Raw genomic sequence first — 16235 nt, 5'->3', positions numbered from 1 at the left:
GCAAATTATGTATTAATTTAATTCTCTAAAACTTCTAGAAGTTTGAAGTATAATGCTGTAGGATTTTAGTGATTCATAATATTGGGATTACTACAGTGTGTTCATAAGCTCTTACTGAGCATTTATTAAATGCTAGGTACTCCTAAGGAAAATATATTGAAAGAAAGGAATGGTCTGCTTTCATGGAGTTGGAGTCCAGTGGAGGAAGCACACATAAACAAGGAAACAAATTAAACAATAATTACTAATGGTTATAACAAAGGAACAGTGTTTTGATATGAAAAACTTGTCAGGTTCTGGAGTTAAGAAACTGATTTTAGTTGAGTCTTGAGAAACCCTATTTCAATAGGTAACCTCTTGGAGTATTTTAAGGTTTTTGTTTGTTTGGTTGGTTTGGTTTGGTTTTGGTTTTACAATGCTGGGGACCAAACCCAGGGCTTTCACACTGAGCTGAATCTCCAGCCCCTTTTTTTTAACTTTTATTTTGAAACAAAGTCTCTCTAAGTCCCTAGGTTTTCCAGGCATGGCTTAAATTTGTGATTCCCCCAGCCTTAGCCCCACAGTGTTGGGATTACAGGCCTGTGCCACCATGACTAGCTCCTCTTGTATTTTTATTTAGAAAGACCGTGGTAATTATAAAACTGTACTACACACATTTAGAAGATGGATATGAAATCAATTAAGAATTTAAGATATTGGGCAGGGCATGTACCTCAGTGGCACCCACGCCTGCATGGCAAGCACAAGGTCCTGAGTTTGATCCAGCAGGAGGATTGCCATGAGTTTGAGGCCAGCCTGGGCTACATAGGGAGTTCAAGTTTAGCCTGAATTACAGAGCAAGACTCTGTCTCAAACAAAAATCTAAGATACTGGCCCACAATGAAACCCAGTATTTTGTAAAATTAATATCCATTAATAAAAAGTACATTAAAAATAATTTAAGACACAAGGACACTTAAAGATGTTAGCAGATGCTAAGATAAATTTTAAATTGTCTGGCATTCATAAAAAGAGAAAAATAATTTGTGATTTTGTGTATAATTCTCATCCCCACCTCTCAAAGGAAGAAAATGTACTGAGCCATGTGAAGAGATTAACATTTGTCTGGCACTGGTTTCAAGAAGTAACTTACACGATTCTTCATATAAGAGACATTATATGAATTAATAAATTATGACTTCCTCATGTTGTTTTGCATAGGATACTAAATGCCATTTTTAATATTAACCCAACATAAAGCTCAAGACAGTGCAGTCCAGGTACTGACTTTCTGGTGATAGAATTAAACTCAATGACTAAAAGCAACTAGGAAGTGGATGCCCTGGACCAGCTCAATCTCTAAGTCACGATCAGACATAAGTTTCTAATTTTAGTAGCTAAATTCTCTTCTGAATATCTCCTGGTTTGACATCAGGTAGCATTGCTTGAAGAGAAATCAATGTGCTTCATACAGCAGATGTAAAGGAGATTGACTTACTTTATGGCAACCAGTTTAGTAGCTAACCTTCCATTCTATGTCAAGCCAAGTGACATAGAAACAGGCTGCACTAGAACCAAGGAAATGAGCCAAGATGTGGCTCAATGAAGCACAAAAAGCTTTGAACCAGTTCAGGAGTATTTGGAAGCCACAGAATTTGGTATCATAAAACACATATTCTTTTGACACCCCCCACACAAAGCCCTGAATATTGCCATAATCAATTGGTCACACTGACCACAAGAGAACTTCATCATGAACCCTATGGAGAACATTTTTCCTACCAGAATTACATCCTCATGAATCTACCAGGATGACTGATGAGTAAATGTATGAAGTAGTTGAATGAACTAAGCTTTTCCTAGGGTTATTTAATAAAGTCCATTTGAAAACTAGACAATGACTGCTAAAAATAATGGTTTTTGTTTCAGCATAATTGATGCTAAGCTGTTCTTGCTGACAACAATCCACCAAAAGGTTCAGCTGCATCTTAATAACACAAATCCAACCATTATCTCAGAAGAGGAGGCTTCCTTCCTGCTATTTGTGCTGATAAGTGGGCATGCAACCAATCTACACACTAGCTGTACAGAAAGCATAGGTTCTGAACAAACAGTGGATACTAGTGTTAAAACAGAAACTGTATTTGATCTTATTAGAAAAGGAAATAAGCAACTAAAATTACTAATTACTGCTGGATTCTTTATGTCTCATCTGCCCAGGGTATGAATGCTAGGATTCTTGGAGTTCCAACTGACCAGAGATGTGATATGGGCTGAAATATTCTTTTCTCCACCCAAAGAATCTTTCATACTTATCAGAAGTAGACAAAACTCAACTTCTTTGAGTGGAGAAGAAACAGGAAGAGTTCTAGAGTATGGTTCATGTGCATTGTTCCTAATGACCTAAGGACATCTGATGAGCAAAAATAAAAACTTATAACTTTAGAATGTTTTGTTTCGCTCAAGTCAAATTTCCCCACAAGATCGACATTGGATCTAACTATTGAATTTGATTCCATTCTTGTCCAATTTGGTTTGCAACCAGAATTGTGGAAAGAATTAAGTTCGTGAACCAAGGCACTACTGTACTGTCTTTTCTTGGAGGCAAAGAATAATTTCTCCATGTGTTGCCTCTACTCAAATCACCTGATACTATGTACACAGAGTGTGCTTAGGAAATGTTGGACCAACAAAATTGCCTTATTGATTCCATTTTATGCACACTCCCCAGTATGGTACCTTGCAGTAAGTACTGAAAAATATGGGTCAAATGAAGAGTATAATAAGATTAGTGTATTAATCTCAGACTTATATTTGATCCCGTTTGTGTATGTTCAAAATGTGAGAAAGTCAAAATTCCTATCAATTTACTTTTATGTGGCTAATTCTATAAGGGTTATATTTTATTGCTATAAAATTTTGCTCTGAGTCATAAGTATGTGATATTTTAAAAATACTCCTAGAACTTCTATTTTCTAACTATTCTTTTTTTTTTTTTTTTTTGGTAAGTATTCTCATCCAACCCACCCCATTAAATATTATCTAAAAGTTTTAAAACTCCCGAATATTCAGCTCTGGCCTCATGTATCCAGTTGTCTACTTGGTATCTCCACGTGAGAGTTCAACAGGCCCCCCAGACTTCATCCTTCCAACCCCAGACTCCCAGCTGGCTCAGCCTCAGCAGATGTCAGGCAAACCAGACTTCAGAAGTCCGTGATTCCTCTCTCTCCCTCAAGCCTCTGTTCAGTCCATCAATAAGTCCTATTGATAACCCTGGACAGCATATCCCAATGCATTTCTGTCTCTCCATTCCACATTCCACGGCTCTCATCTGAATCACCACCACCTCTCACGTGGACTCCAGAACTTTGCTCTGCCATTTCATTAATGTCACCTCTACAGAAAGGCCCTCCCTGAACACACAACCTAAACTTACTCCCTAGATGACCACATTGCCTTGCTTTGTTTCTTAGTGTTTGTAACTACTAATTTTCTTATTGAATTAGGTTTGGGGGAGTACTTTTTTTTCTTTCCCCATTAAAATGCATGTCCATAAGAACAGGGAACTTGGCTTTCTTGTTTACTGCAGTTTCCAGTGTATACAATAGAAACATAATAGATGCTCAATGAACACTTCATGAACTAAGAAAATGGTGAATCAATTATAGAATAAATTAAGACACATTTGAACACAAAGAATAAGGAGACTAGGCTTGGGGGACTAGGGCTAAGGCAGGATAACACAGGTTTTTATGTAGTGTAACTTACTCAAGGAGACCCAGTTTAAATTAGCCAATTTCCCTCAACAGCGCTCGGGCCCCACCTCCCCCTTCTATCCTCCCTCCCTGTCTTTGGTTTGGTACTGGTATTGAATGCAGGGCCTTGTGCATATCAGGAAAGCACTCTACCACTACGCTACATTCCCAGCCCTTTTTCTTTTATTTTGACACAAAGTCTCTCGAAGTTGTTCAAGCAGGCCTCAGACTTTCAATTGTCCTGCATTAGCCCTAATCCCCCATGCCCAGCACTTCATCCTACATTTTTAGATAACAAGGATTGAACACTTACTATATACAAAGAACCGTAGACATTTGAAAACATATTCTCTTGTTTAATCGCATTCTGTCTTTGCACAACCTCGTAAAGCAGGTACAAGTAACTGAATGGCAAAGCCAGGATCCAAATAAAAGTCAGACTTATCCCAAGTCTCCCTTTCCTACCCTATTAACTCTATGTCCCTTTCAGACTGGCCAAGGCCCTTAGAGACACTTACCCAGGAAAGGAAGGCCTGGAAGGCTGAGCTTCAACTTGGAGCCACATGGCTTTCTGTTGGAAGGTTGCAGAATTTGTGATGTGTGCTCTGAGAACACACGGTGATCAAAACTTGCCTATCTTTCCATGACACACACCGTAAAAGCAAAGTAAGACATTATCCAGACAAGCATTTCCTAAGTCTGTTAATTAATAAATGTCTGAGAATGCTGCTGAACCCATATGATGACTGCTACATGTCTTCTCAGAGTCAGGGTGGAATTCTAACGATTAAGTGAGTTTTCTAGGGCCAGGGAGGTAGCTCAGTGGCACCACCCATGGCCTTGCAAGTGCAAGGTCCTGAGTTCGACTCCCAGTGCTGAAAAAAAAACCTTAAGTGAACTCCTGCATATGATACTTCTTTAAAGAAAATAAAAGATATCGCACAGGATGGAAATGGCCCCTAACTTCACAAAAGTAAAAAAGTCTCAGAAAGGTAAAGTGCTATGTGACTTGTGTAGCCTTCAGAATGAAATTACACTCTTACCAAATTCAATTTTCTTTTTCTTTTTTTCGGTACCAGGGATCAAACTCAGGACCTTGCGCTTGCAAAGCAGGCACAGTGCCACTGAGCTAAATCCCCAGCCCCATCATTTTCAATCTGAAACTCAGGCTCGTGTTTCTAATCATTTTGTCTGGGTAAATAACACACATGACTTCAAACTTTCAAAATGATGCCAAGTTTACGATGTTGACATGCACATATTTTTTCTACACCATTATAGTTTACTTACTTTAAAACTTTTCAACGTTATCAACTTCCCACACAATAAGTGATGGATATCATTTCACTTTAATGTTGCTAGGAAAAACAAAATTACAATACAGTATATTCTTGATAAATGATCTCTTTGAAAAGTCATGTCACAGATGCAACTGTAATATACAGCACATCACAACAAAATGGCCCCGCTGATAGATATTCTTGATGGGTACTTTTTTACCTAGTGGCTCTCAACAGAAAGCACTGGTACTTGGAAATATGTGAAGATTTTGTGGTTGTCATAATGATGAGGCACAGCTCCAGGCATTTGGTGTCTGGAGGGTGAGGTTGCTAAATGGCTTGTAATAAAGGATTGTGTCACTCAAAATTCTGGTAGCTACCTTCACACATATCACAGCATGTTCCCTGCCTGTTAGCAATGGCTTAAAGTCCACTTAGCTACTGTGCATAACAAACTACAGTGGACTCTCAAATTGCGACGAGCCTGAATATGAACAACTTGGGTTATGACCAGAATTTTAGTTTTAACTTATGACCAAAGTCTTGAGTTACGACCCAAATCCCAGCCGCTTGTGCTTCCAGATGGTCTCCGATACAGATTTAAACCTTAGAGAGTTGTGGAAGGAACATTACAACGCCTCTTCCTTTGTGGACTCAGTTGAAGAATCCAGGGCCAGTGTTTCTCTAAGTACACTGAGATCTGTCTGTACACAGGAAAGAGACTTTGAAGGCTGTGTAGAGGGCCCTGAGCCTTCACTCACCAACTTGGCCACACAAAAAAAGAGGTGATTGGATTGTGAGGGCGCTAACTTCATAAATGAATTAACACACTGTCACATTCATAGCTGAATGGGCTGTTAGGACATGGGGTCTAGCTGGAGGGAGTGGTCACTGGGGGCGTGTCTTTCAAGGAGGTATCTTTGCTTGGGCTTTCCCATGGTCTCTATTCCTGGCTCCCATGAGGTGAGCAGTTTTGCTCCCCAACACCTTTCCGCCATGATGTTCTGCCTCACCTCAGGCCCATGGTAATGGAACCAGCCAACCATGGACTGAAATCCCTGAAACCAGGAGCCAAAAAGTCTTTCCTCCTTTAAGTTGCTTATGTCAAGTATTTTGTCCTAAACCGGACTTAACTCTCGTATGTGCCTCACACAGTGATTCTCTAACTCAGTGGTTCCCAAACTTTGAACTAAATCAGAATCATCCGGAGGGCTTGAGCTAGCACAGAGCACTAGGCCCCAATCCTAGAATTTTTGAGAGAGTAAGTCTAGGATGGGGCTCAAAAATTTGCACTTCTAACAAGTTACCAGATGTGCAGTGTTTTAAATTATGCTGACAAATATATTTACATTTAAATTAACCAGTAACAAAATTACTTGAGATGTAGGATTATAACCCCAGATTAACTCCGGAAGACAGGGATTGGTGCCTTCTAATCCATATATCAGATCCATGCTGTCCATAAAACTGATTACCTAAAGACTTCATATGGCGCTGCTTCATTTGGAAAACAAATTAGCTATCCACCACCATGACTGCTTGGGAAAATAATGACTGTTATTGTCACAGGTAAGATTTCTATTAAGCAGTTTCCATTTAGTAACTCTTCATCCTACTGAACAAAGAAGAATTTTTGGCCGCGTGGAGTATAGACCTGATTCTGTTGCTTAGCAATGGGCTCCACCGTACCATGACAGGATTGTGTTTTCCTCTACAAACGACCAGGTGCCATAGGTGTTTTTAACTTTGCCACAGAACTCCTATGGAAAAGGATTTATAATCATTTAGCATTTAATCTAGCAGACTGGAAATTCTCAAGGTGAGAAGCTTTTTTGAGAATGCTGCAAATACTCTGTGCTCTTTCTTCAAAGTGAAGCTCTGTGATTTCCACCCACTGAGATAACTTCCAGAGGGAATCACCCCTCTGACCAAGAACCATCAATCAGCGAAGACAGATTGCAGAGTGCCTCGTCCATGTTCAGCTGTGAGCTGGGCAAATGGAGGATTTGAAAGCCATTTAAGTGAATATCTGCAGGCACTTTACACACTGCAAAGCAGCAGGTTTAGATACTATTAAGAAGCCTCTCCTTTGTAAATCCTATGATGCATGAGAACGATTAACTTGGAAGTAACAGTAGCAAAGCATATAAAGCAGTATGCAATTAGTTACTAAATTATGAGACACTCAAGGAAAAGCCTTTTAAGAATTCAGAGAGGAGGGCTGGGGATTTAGCTCCATGGTTCTGCTGCCTGCCTCGAAAGCACAAGGTCTTGAGTTCGATCCCTGGTACCAAAAAAGAAAAAAGAATTCAGAGAGGATGGAAATAAAGAAGAGCTGGCATTTATGAAGTGCCTCCTAGATGCTAGGCACTTCGCATATATGATCGCTCCCCATAGTGACAACAGTCCTCTGAAGTCAGATTTGTTATCCTCATTTTCAGATGAGGACAGCAAATCTTGCAGTTTAATCGGCTTGCTAGTCAACAAACCCAGGTCTGGGTTAGGTAAAGGAGAGCATTGTGGAGTGTAGCTAGACAGAGACCCACCAACCATGCTACCCTTTTCCCCAGAGTCTTCTTGAATTATCCATAAATGCAGGGCTGAATTCCAGGCCAAGTAGGCCTCAGGGAACAAACCTAAACTTTAATTCATGCTTATAAACTTTTGTGAACACCTAGCCTTTCCAGCCTTTCAGTCAATAGAAAATCCCCAAAGACAAACGTAAAGGAAGAAGGATTTCTTTTTAGAGGTGCCAGATTTTTTTTTTTTTTTTTTTTTTTTTGGTACCAGGGATTGAACTCAGGACTTTGTGCTTGCAAGGCAGGTGGCGGAACCACTGAGCTAAATCCCCGGCCCTGGGTTTCTTTTTAAATCATCATCAAGCAACAAGTCCTATAGAGTGATGCATGATTTGCATAGTCATAAGTATATTAATTTATAAAGCACGCCCCTGTTTTTATAACAGCAGAATCACATCAACCCGTCCAGATTTGAATTGGTTCATATTTCTGTCCAAATAATCTTTCATTCATAACATCCTGCATGCATGCTGATGAAACTTTTTTATTCATCTATTCCTTGGATTTTATCTCCACCCCTCTCAGAAAGTGCTCCAGGCATTCCAGATAGTAGTGCATTGCAGATAGTAGTACTGACAACCTGCCCCAAGTCCCCCATATACACTTAGGAAGACAAAGAATACGTAAGATTTGAAGGCAAAAGATGAGACTGGTGGGGTTCCCTGACTGACAGACTTGGGATGGGAAGGCTCTGTTAAGGTACAACCGCAAAAAAAGGGGACACAGAAGGAACTCAGGCAAGTGCACCTTGTTACACTCAGGGGTCCTGGAGACAGAAGGCACAACGCACCATGCATGGCCGTGCAGCCTAAGAAGCTACCAAAGAATGTTGCTAACAAGTATGCACATTAAGACGTGAAATAAAAACAGTTATCCCAGTTCTGTGCAATACGTCCACTGTTACAAGAACAAGACAGTATATATGTACAAAATACAAAATACAAGTTGTGCAATTTCTGGGATACCATGAATGAAATGCTGTCATGTTGGCACTTAAAACCTGACATTCGAGAATATAAAGAAGAATGGTAAGATTTATGGAAATGGCTTTATATTTTAATGCCTTTCTTGCAGTACTTCTTGCTTTTTGAACAAGAGGATCTGTATTGCATTTTTGCATTAGGATCCACAAATAACACAGGCCCTACTTTCTGGCTTTTATATCTGGTGTGCTTAAGAGAAACTGTCGTTAAGCAAACAAGTGGGCGTAAGGATGGTTGTCATGGTTAATTTGATGTGTAAACTTGACTTGCTCAGAGAGCTGGTAAAACATTATTTACAGGTGTGTCCTGGAGGGTATTTCTGGAAGACATTAGTGTTTGAATGGGTAGACTGAGTCATGAAGATGGCCCTTCCCAAAGGCATGAGCATCATTCAACCCATAAAGGACACAAATAGAGCAAAAAGATGGAAGAAAGATGAATTCTCTCTCTCTTCTAGAGCTGAGACATCCATCTTCTGCTGCCCCCAGGTTAAACAAGTCTAGGGATCTACTGTAAAACATAAGCAATAAGGTCAATAAAATTCAATTGTATTACATTGCATTGTATTAAATATTTTAAGTAGACTTTAGCTGCCCTTATCATAAAATATAACTATGTCAGATGATAGATACATTGATCTGCTCCACAATAGCAAACCACTTGCTGTCTATATGTATCCCATAGTGTCATGTTGTAAACCTCAAATATAAACAATAAAATTTATTTATTCATATATATTTTTGTGGTGTTAGGGGGGACTTGTTCATGCTAAGCACATGCTGTACCATTGAGCTACATCCCCAGCTCTGAAATAAAATGTACCTTAAAGAGCAAAAATCATTTTGAAGCTCTAAGTGGTGGAAAAAGAAGAGAACAAGAAAGCCCAGGGGTATGCAGAGGAAAAGCAAAGCAGCAAAAAGAGCATCAAGTTAAGACAAAAACATACCCTTGGACTGAAATTGCCAGATTACCTTCTCATCCCCTAAAATCCCTAATCTGACTTCAACCCGCAAGACCCAAGCTAATGGAACCTCAAGCCAAGAAAGTCCCATGAATAGCTGCAAGCAAGCCCTGAAGGGACAGTGAAAGCAGATAGAGAAAAAATAAAACCAGCAGCCCACACTGGGACACAGAACTCATTCCCCCAATGCAGTCTTACTTGAAGTTTAACTGCTCTGCAAGGCTTGACTCTAACTCTGGTCACTGGGTTATAATCTTGTGAAGAAGTTCTTCCTCTTCCAATGGTTTCTACTGACGCTGGCCTACAATCAAGAGGAGAGTAGGCATCTAACAATACTTAGTGAATAAAAAAGCCAGTGGATAAATGAATGCCCTAGCATTGATGAAACGGCACCAGTCATGTTCATAACAGTGGTAGGAATAAAGTTCCCAGTGGTAAATTGTGGTGAGCTTGAGGTGTTGCCTTGACTAACCATGTACAGTTATGCAGACTGTTCACTGCAAAAAGACACCTGGCTAAGGAGGCGAGGGGCATGGAAATTCAGCCTGTGCTCACTTTGGCAAACTGGGAGCCTTGTCTAGGGCTTTGTCTTGTGGAAGAAGGAAACCTTTTTCATTTTACACAAATACTGAATGGACCAGCACTGCCCTGTCTGGGCCTTTTTCGACTCAATCTGTTTATCAGCCCTTTTTTATTAGAAACACAAAAGCAAATCACTGGCGGCCAGCTGAGCAGGCCTGAAAGTGTAAAAAAGAATGCCAGGGACCTGAGAGACAAACTTTAGCTCAACTATTTTCTGTTTGCTTTGTCTGCCTCAGTAAAAGCAAAACCAACTTTGCTTAATAAAAGCTCATAAAGATGGGCCTAGGCTGTAATTCAGTGATAGAATGCTCGCCTAGCATGTCTGAGTCCTGGGTTTACACACACACACATGCACACACACACATACACGCACACACATGCATGCACACGCACTAACAGTCTCATGAAGACAAAGCCCCTCACCTAACCCAAGTGATTGGCTTCAAGCCTGGATAATCAAATAAAAGCATATTCCAATCTCCAGCCACTGTTTCCTATTCCTAGCAGAATCTAACCAGAAAACGACTGGTTGGAAGGCTGGGAAATGGAGTTTTTAGACTTCCAGTCCCTTATACAGCAGAAGGGGTCACCCAAGGGCAGAACTGGAGCAAGTCCTTGCAGACAGTGTCTGGCACATGAGCTCCTGAGAGGAGTTATTTTCTTATTCATCCTTGTGTCAAATGAAATAATTATGTGAAAAATTTGCTCCCAGAAAACTATCACCCTTAACAAATGAGCACTATAAGAAAATGCATAGCATCATATTTTCCGATACGGATTATTTAAAATAGAATAGCTTTGTACCTGGACAATTTAATAGAAGGGAAATATGTTGGACTTGCCCAAATAAAACAAAACAAAAAACTCCCACAGAATTTAAGTACCATGTCCATCATTTATCAATTATGTGATCATGATCAAGTCATTTACATTGTGTTCGGTTTTTACATCTATAAAAATTGATACTAATTTTTAAGCAACCATTGTTTAAAGAGGTTGTTTCCTAACCTCAGTTCTCCTTTTCTGTGTTTGGTAAGGGAACCTCTAAGTTTCACTAAGCAAATAGCCTCCCAGCAAAACACATTTCCCAGCATCCTTTGCAATTAGGTGTGGTCATATGACTGACCTCTGACCAATGAGATGTAACCAAAAGTCATGTTCAACAGTCTACTCCTTACCAGTCCAATAAAATTAGAAGATTGGTTGGGGCTGGTGATTTAGCTCAGTGATTTTGCCGCCTGCTGCACAACTGCAAGGACCCGAGTTCAAACCCTGGTACCAAAAAAAAAAAATTAGAGGATAGGTGGCATTATCCACTTGATAATGTATTAGATGTCTATTTTGCAAATATTAAATTAATTAATTCATGTGAACCACTTACAACAGTGCCAGATACATAGGGGGACCCTTATAATGATTTTTTTATTATCATTACCATCAATATTCATACTGTAGTTTATGTTCAAATGGTGAAGTAATTTCCTAGTAAAAGAAACAGCTGCTTGAAATTATTAAGGTGTAGTCCAAGAACTTCTTTAAAATGGTATTTTAAATCTCCATCTCTAGGTAGCTAAGCTGAAGGCTATGCCTTCAAGTACACAAGAGATATATGTAAGGATGTTCATTACATTACTGATTCACAACCCTTCCAGAAAAAGTGAACAAAACACCAATTTACAGGTGAATGTATCTCAGAAACATATGTTTACATGAAAACGTCATGTTTTAGAACACTATCATGGGTATTTAAAAATACATGTAACAGTACTATATGTACATACTTACCTATTAGTAATCATTCTAAGACATGTATCATGACACTTGTTAATTTCAGACTAGATATTACTTCTGGATAAGGAAAAATAAGGGGAGGAAGGATGGAACTAAAGCTGCAACTATTGGATTTTATTTCTAAAAATTAAACCCAAAAGAGTGGAGGACATGCCTAAAATAAATTTTGGTGGTGGACCCATAAAATCTATTATAGTATTTTAATATTTTTCATAGTTTATGGCCTATAAATAATATTAATTTTACTATCCACATGCATTTTTTTGTTACTTAGTAAAATTCATGCATCACCCATCTGGGGAGCTCCATTAAAATGCTCTGAAATCTCATCTTGAGGTTCCCACAGTGCCTCCTTCAGTCCAGGCCCCTTCAGAGGCCCTCTTCATTTAATTTACAATTCAAACATAAATGGTTAGATTCTCAATTACAGTGACTGTTGCTCACACCTCTTTGTGTCCAATTCAAAACTAAAGGCCAGAATGGCTACATTAGTATATGCTTCATAAATACTTAGTCAACAAAGGAATGAAGCCAACTTGTATATCCCGATATAGCTGACAGGGTGTGATGATGGTTGCTGATAAAAATGAGGAAAGAAAAGAATATGAAGAAATGTTCAATCATGAGACAATATCCCTGACATTCAATTTGTTTATTAAATCCTCAGAAACCTCAATTTCAGTTTGTTCTTAGTCTGCTTGGGCTGACATTAAAAAATGTGTGCCGTAAACTGGATAACTTGAGTAACAGAAATGTCGCAGGGCTCTGGATGCCTTGAGGTCTGAGATTAAGGTCCCCCCAGTGCCGTTCCCAGTGAGGGCTCCTGGCTTGCAAACGGCCACCTTCTCACTGTGTCTTCATGTGGCCAAGAGAGAGCGCTGGTATCTCTTTTTCTAGGGACATTAATCCTATTGTGAAGGCCCTGCCCTCCTGACCTAATTACTTCCCCAAGGGCCCACCTACAAATATCACCACCTTGGGAGTTAGGTCTTCAACATGTGAGTTTGTGGGTGTGGGGGACACAAACATTAAATCCATAATATCAGTTCAAGCTTAATACTCCAGCCATGATTATTAATGCAAAATCTGCAGGCCTGGTTTGAACTCCAGAAGCTAGGTCAGAAACCCACGTGAGAGTGAGGAGAAGGCTATAGCTCTAGGACCCTATGGCCTCTCTTATCAGCACATTTCTATAATCTCTTCACACACCCAAACGCCAGAGGAAATAAATGAATTTCAACACTTAATGTGCTTCAGAATTCACATCAGCTTGTCATTGCCATTGATTGCTGTCCTGTCAAGATGATGGAGGATTATAGATTTTGCAATCAATTACAGAATTTAGCAATCAATTTTACAGCCCTTGAATGGTCCACATATTCTCCATGCAAAAGTCATTTGAATTTGTAATTACTGACAAAAAAGAATGATTTGGTGCACCCATTCCATAGGTGCAGAAAAAGTCAACCAGAGGCATAAAGTGTTAGATTAGATTCAGATAAATGATAGTAAAAGTCAATTTAATGGCATTATCAATTATTACAAACCTAAATAACCAATTCCACATGAAGGTTGGTTATGTTAACATAACCAAGTAATTGGTTATTGATGAACCAAAGGGTACATAATTATTCATTACCTGAATGCAATGCTGATTCATCACGTGCTGATAAAGACCATTAGTCACACACAAAAAAGAGCTGATTTGTTTATTTGTGGCTCCATGGAAGGCAGTTCTTGTTTTTCTATGCCCCAAAAAAGAACACTTTTAAATTTTTAATCACAAGATAAAAACCTGCTGGCTTTCCTCATTCAAGACTTCAAGTTCCAGGCACATAAGACAAATTTCCAAGCCTCCTTCCAAAGAAGCTTTCAGGAGTCCCTTTCTTTCTGAGTTCCCATAAACCTCAAGGTTCAAACCAGTGACTCACTATATTAGTTCTCTGACAATAGACTGGTATTTCTTGCCTTTGCTCTCTAGAGTTCTATAATTTTAGCCTTAAGACACCATGACAATTTCTCCTAATGACAAATTCACACTTATAAAACAGGGTGATAATTACACAAGGACCCATTAACAAAAGGATGACAGTCAGGGTGAACAAGTCTATAATTAATGTCTGGGTTTGGGTTTTCTCCAGTGATGGATTCTTTCTTTTTCTCTAGCACATCAAGACTTTTTCTGCTTAAATAAGCACAGCATTATAAGGGTCATTATAAAACTGATTCAAAAGCTAGTTAATATCAAATACATTGAGCTAATAGAAAATAAAGCTGAGTTTGGACATGACTGCCTGCCTTGTTGAATTCTATTTCCACCTGTCAGTTCTCCCCAAGTTTTCGGGCTCTGTAGGCCAATTGCACTCTGACCCACTCTTTCCTCGCCCTTACTTATTACTAACTGCGTAGGCCAAGGTATTGCAGGTGTTCTTCACCTGACAGGACTTCATTTTGCCAGCTATATGGGAGATACAGCCTGGAGCTCTGCAGGATTCAAAAATCAAATCGCAGTCGCTTTTGAAAGGATGTACAGTTATGCATGATATATGAAATGATGACTCAGCAAATAACAGAAGAAATGCAATGACCAAGAAATACTTGAAAAAATAATTTGCATCACCAGTAATCAAAGAAATTGAAACAAAGATGACAATGAGGAAGTATTTGTCACCTATCAAATTAGAAAAGGTTTTGAAACATTTTAATAGCCTGTAACAAATATAGAAGGGACGTGGTTCCTATAAAATAGCTACACTTAAGTCTTTAGTAACAAAAGTCTTTTTTTTTTCAATGTGGTGAATTTTGCAGAACACACCTGAGTGGCCTAACCCAGTTGTGCAGTTTCCCCTGGCTTCTGCATACTCATGGTATGCAATTCTGTCCATGACACCTAAGGAGAGATCTGCTATTTCCATTCTTCTTGACCAAGGAATTTTATGTCTAAAAGCTTATCTTCAAGAAATAATCAGAGAAATAGGCAAAGATTTACAAACAAGTCTGTTCATTTTTGAATTATTTACTACAATGAAAACTTTAAAATAGTCATAAATGTCCAACAATAGGAGTTTAGACTAGGTATGGTGGCACACTCCTGTAATCCCAGCACTCGGGAGGCTGAGGCAGGAGGATTGCTGCAAGTTTGAGGCCAGTCTGGGCTACATAATGAGTTTAAGACCAGCCTAAACTACACAGTGAGACCCTGTCTTGGGCGGGGGGGAGAATTTGGTTAAACAAACAATGGGATATTTGTAGGCTATTACATACTATTACAAATTGTACTACAGATGAACAGAAAATCCTTCATAACATACAGTTAAGAGAGAAAAGCAAGTACAAATTTTTTTGAAACTTTGAAATTAATTATATGTATATATGTATGTGATTTCCCCTAAATACATAGTGAAATAGAATACTAAAGATTTCTAGTTCTTTGTGGCATTTATTTGGACTTTCCAAAGTTTGTAGCTTTGTTTTCGTCAGTTTTTCATTAGCATATCACTATACATAGGCTGGGTGACTCAGAAAAAAGGAGATGTATTTAACTCTGTAGGTTCAAGGTCTTGGCAGCAGTATCAGCTCAGTCTTGATGAGGAGCTTGTGGCAGGTGTCAGCACAATGGTGGGAACACAGAGGAGAGGGTCGGATCCCATGGCAGGAAGGCAGAGCACAGGGCACGGCCAGCCTTTCCAGCCCCCTACCCTTCCCCATCTCTTAAAGGACCATCACCACTCAACATCACCACACCGAGGACCGAGCTCGAAAGCCACAAACCTTTGTGGGCACACTCGGACCGCACCGCACCTTTACGGCTGAAGGGGGGAAATGTCACTTGGGAAAAATTGGAGCATATTTCGGTATCACACAAGAGCGCAAAGACGAGATGGCCTAATCCTAAGAGTGGGTGGTTCGTGCCAAGAAGGTAAGTTGAGGTGGAGTCCTGCCAGCCAGAATTCTTTCTTGGAGAGTGGTTATTTGAGGCAGAAGGGAAAGAGTGCACCAAGAACCAGACCCCTTTTTGTCCACCATATAATTCATGGCCATCCCAAGGCCACCGTGTGGACTTTCTGTCACACTTGAAACACCCACATGTGGGATGTGCTTCTCATCCCTCGACCCCTTGTAGATATTAGCGTGTGGCCAAGTCGTGTAGCCTACAGGCTGGAACATGCCTCATACTCCCAGAGGGGCACAGGGCTGCATGGGAGCTATTTCATCTGCAGGCAATTGGGGAATGCAACATACCCCCAAAGTAAATCATTACCTCATGTCTGAAAGCCACTCTTAGAGATTTGTTCTTCGGGGCATATAAGAAGAAAGGTAAAAAA

General features: G+C 39.6%; 1 protein-coding gene across 3 annotated transcripts in view; it reads right to left on the bottom strand.

The window, feature by feature from the left end:
• Cradd (CARD and death domain containing adaptor protein) overlaps positions 1 to 16235 on the bottom strand; it is a 246968-nt gene that overhangs the window by 186215 nt on the left and 44518 nt on the right. The window contains exon 1 of one of the 3 annotated variants that reach the window (XM_021258467.2): positions 11298 to 11316. The exons of the other annotated variants lie outside the window; for them this stretch is intronic. The gene's annotated coding sequence lies outside the window, so the exon portion shown is untranslated. Of the gene's footprint in view, positions 1 to 11297; positions 11317 to 16235 lie in introns of those variants that run through there. 3 annotated transcript variants of the gene reach the window in all.

Source organism: Heterocephalus glaber, unplaced genomic scaffold, assembly GCF_053883595.1.
Source record: "Heterocephalus glaber isolate CG9 unplaced genomic scaffold, H.glaber_assembly_v1.0 deba00001572, whole genome shotgun sequence".
In the NCBI taxonomy this organism is placed as follows: domain Eukaryota; kingdom Metazoa; phylum Chordata; class Mammalia; order Rodentia; family Bathyergidae; genus Heterocephalus; species Heterocephalus glaber.
This window is presented reverse-complemented; position numbering and strand designations above follow the sequence as displayed.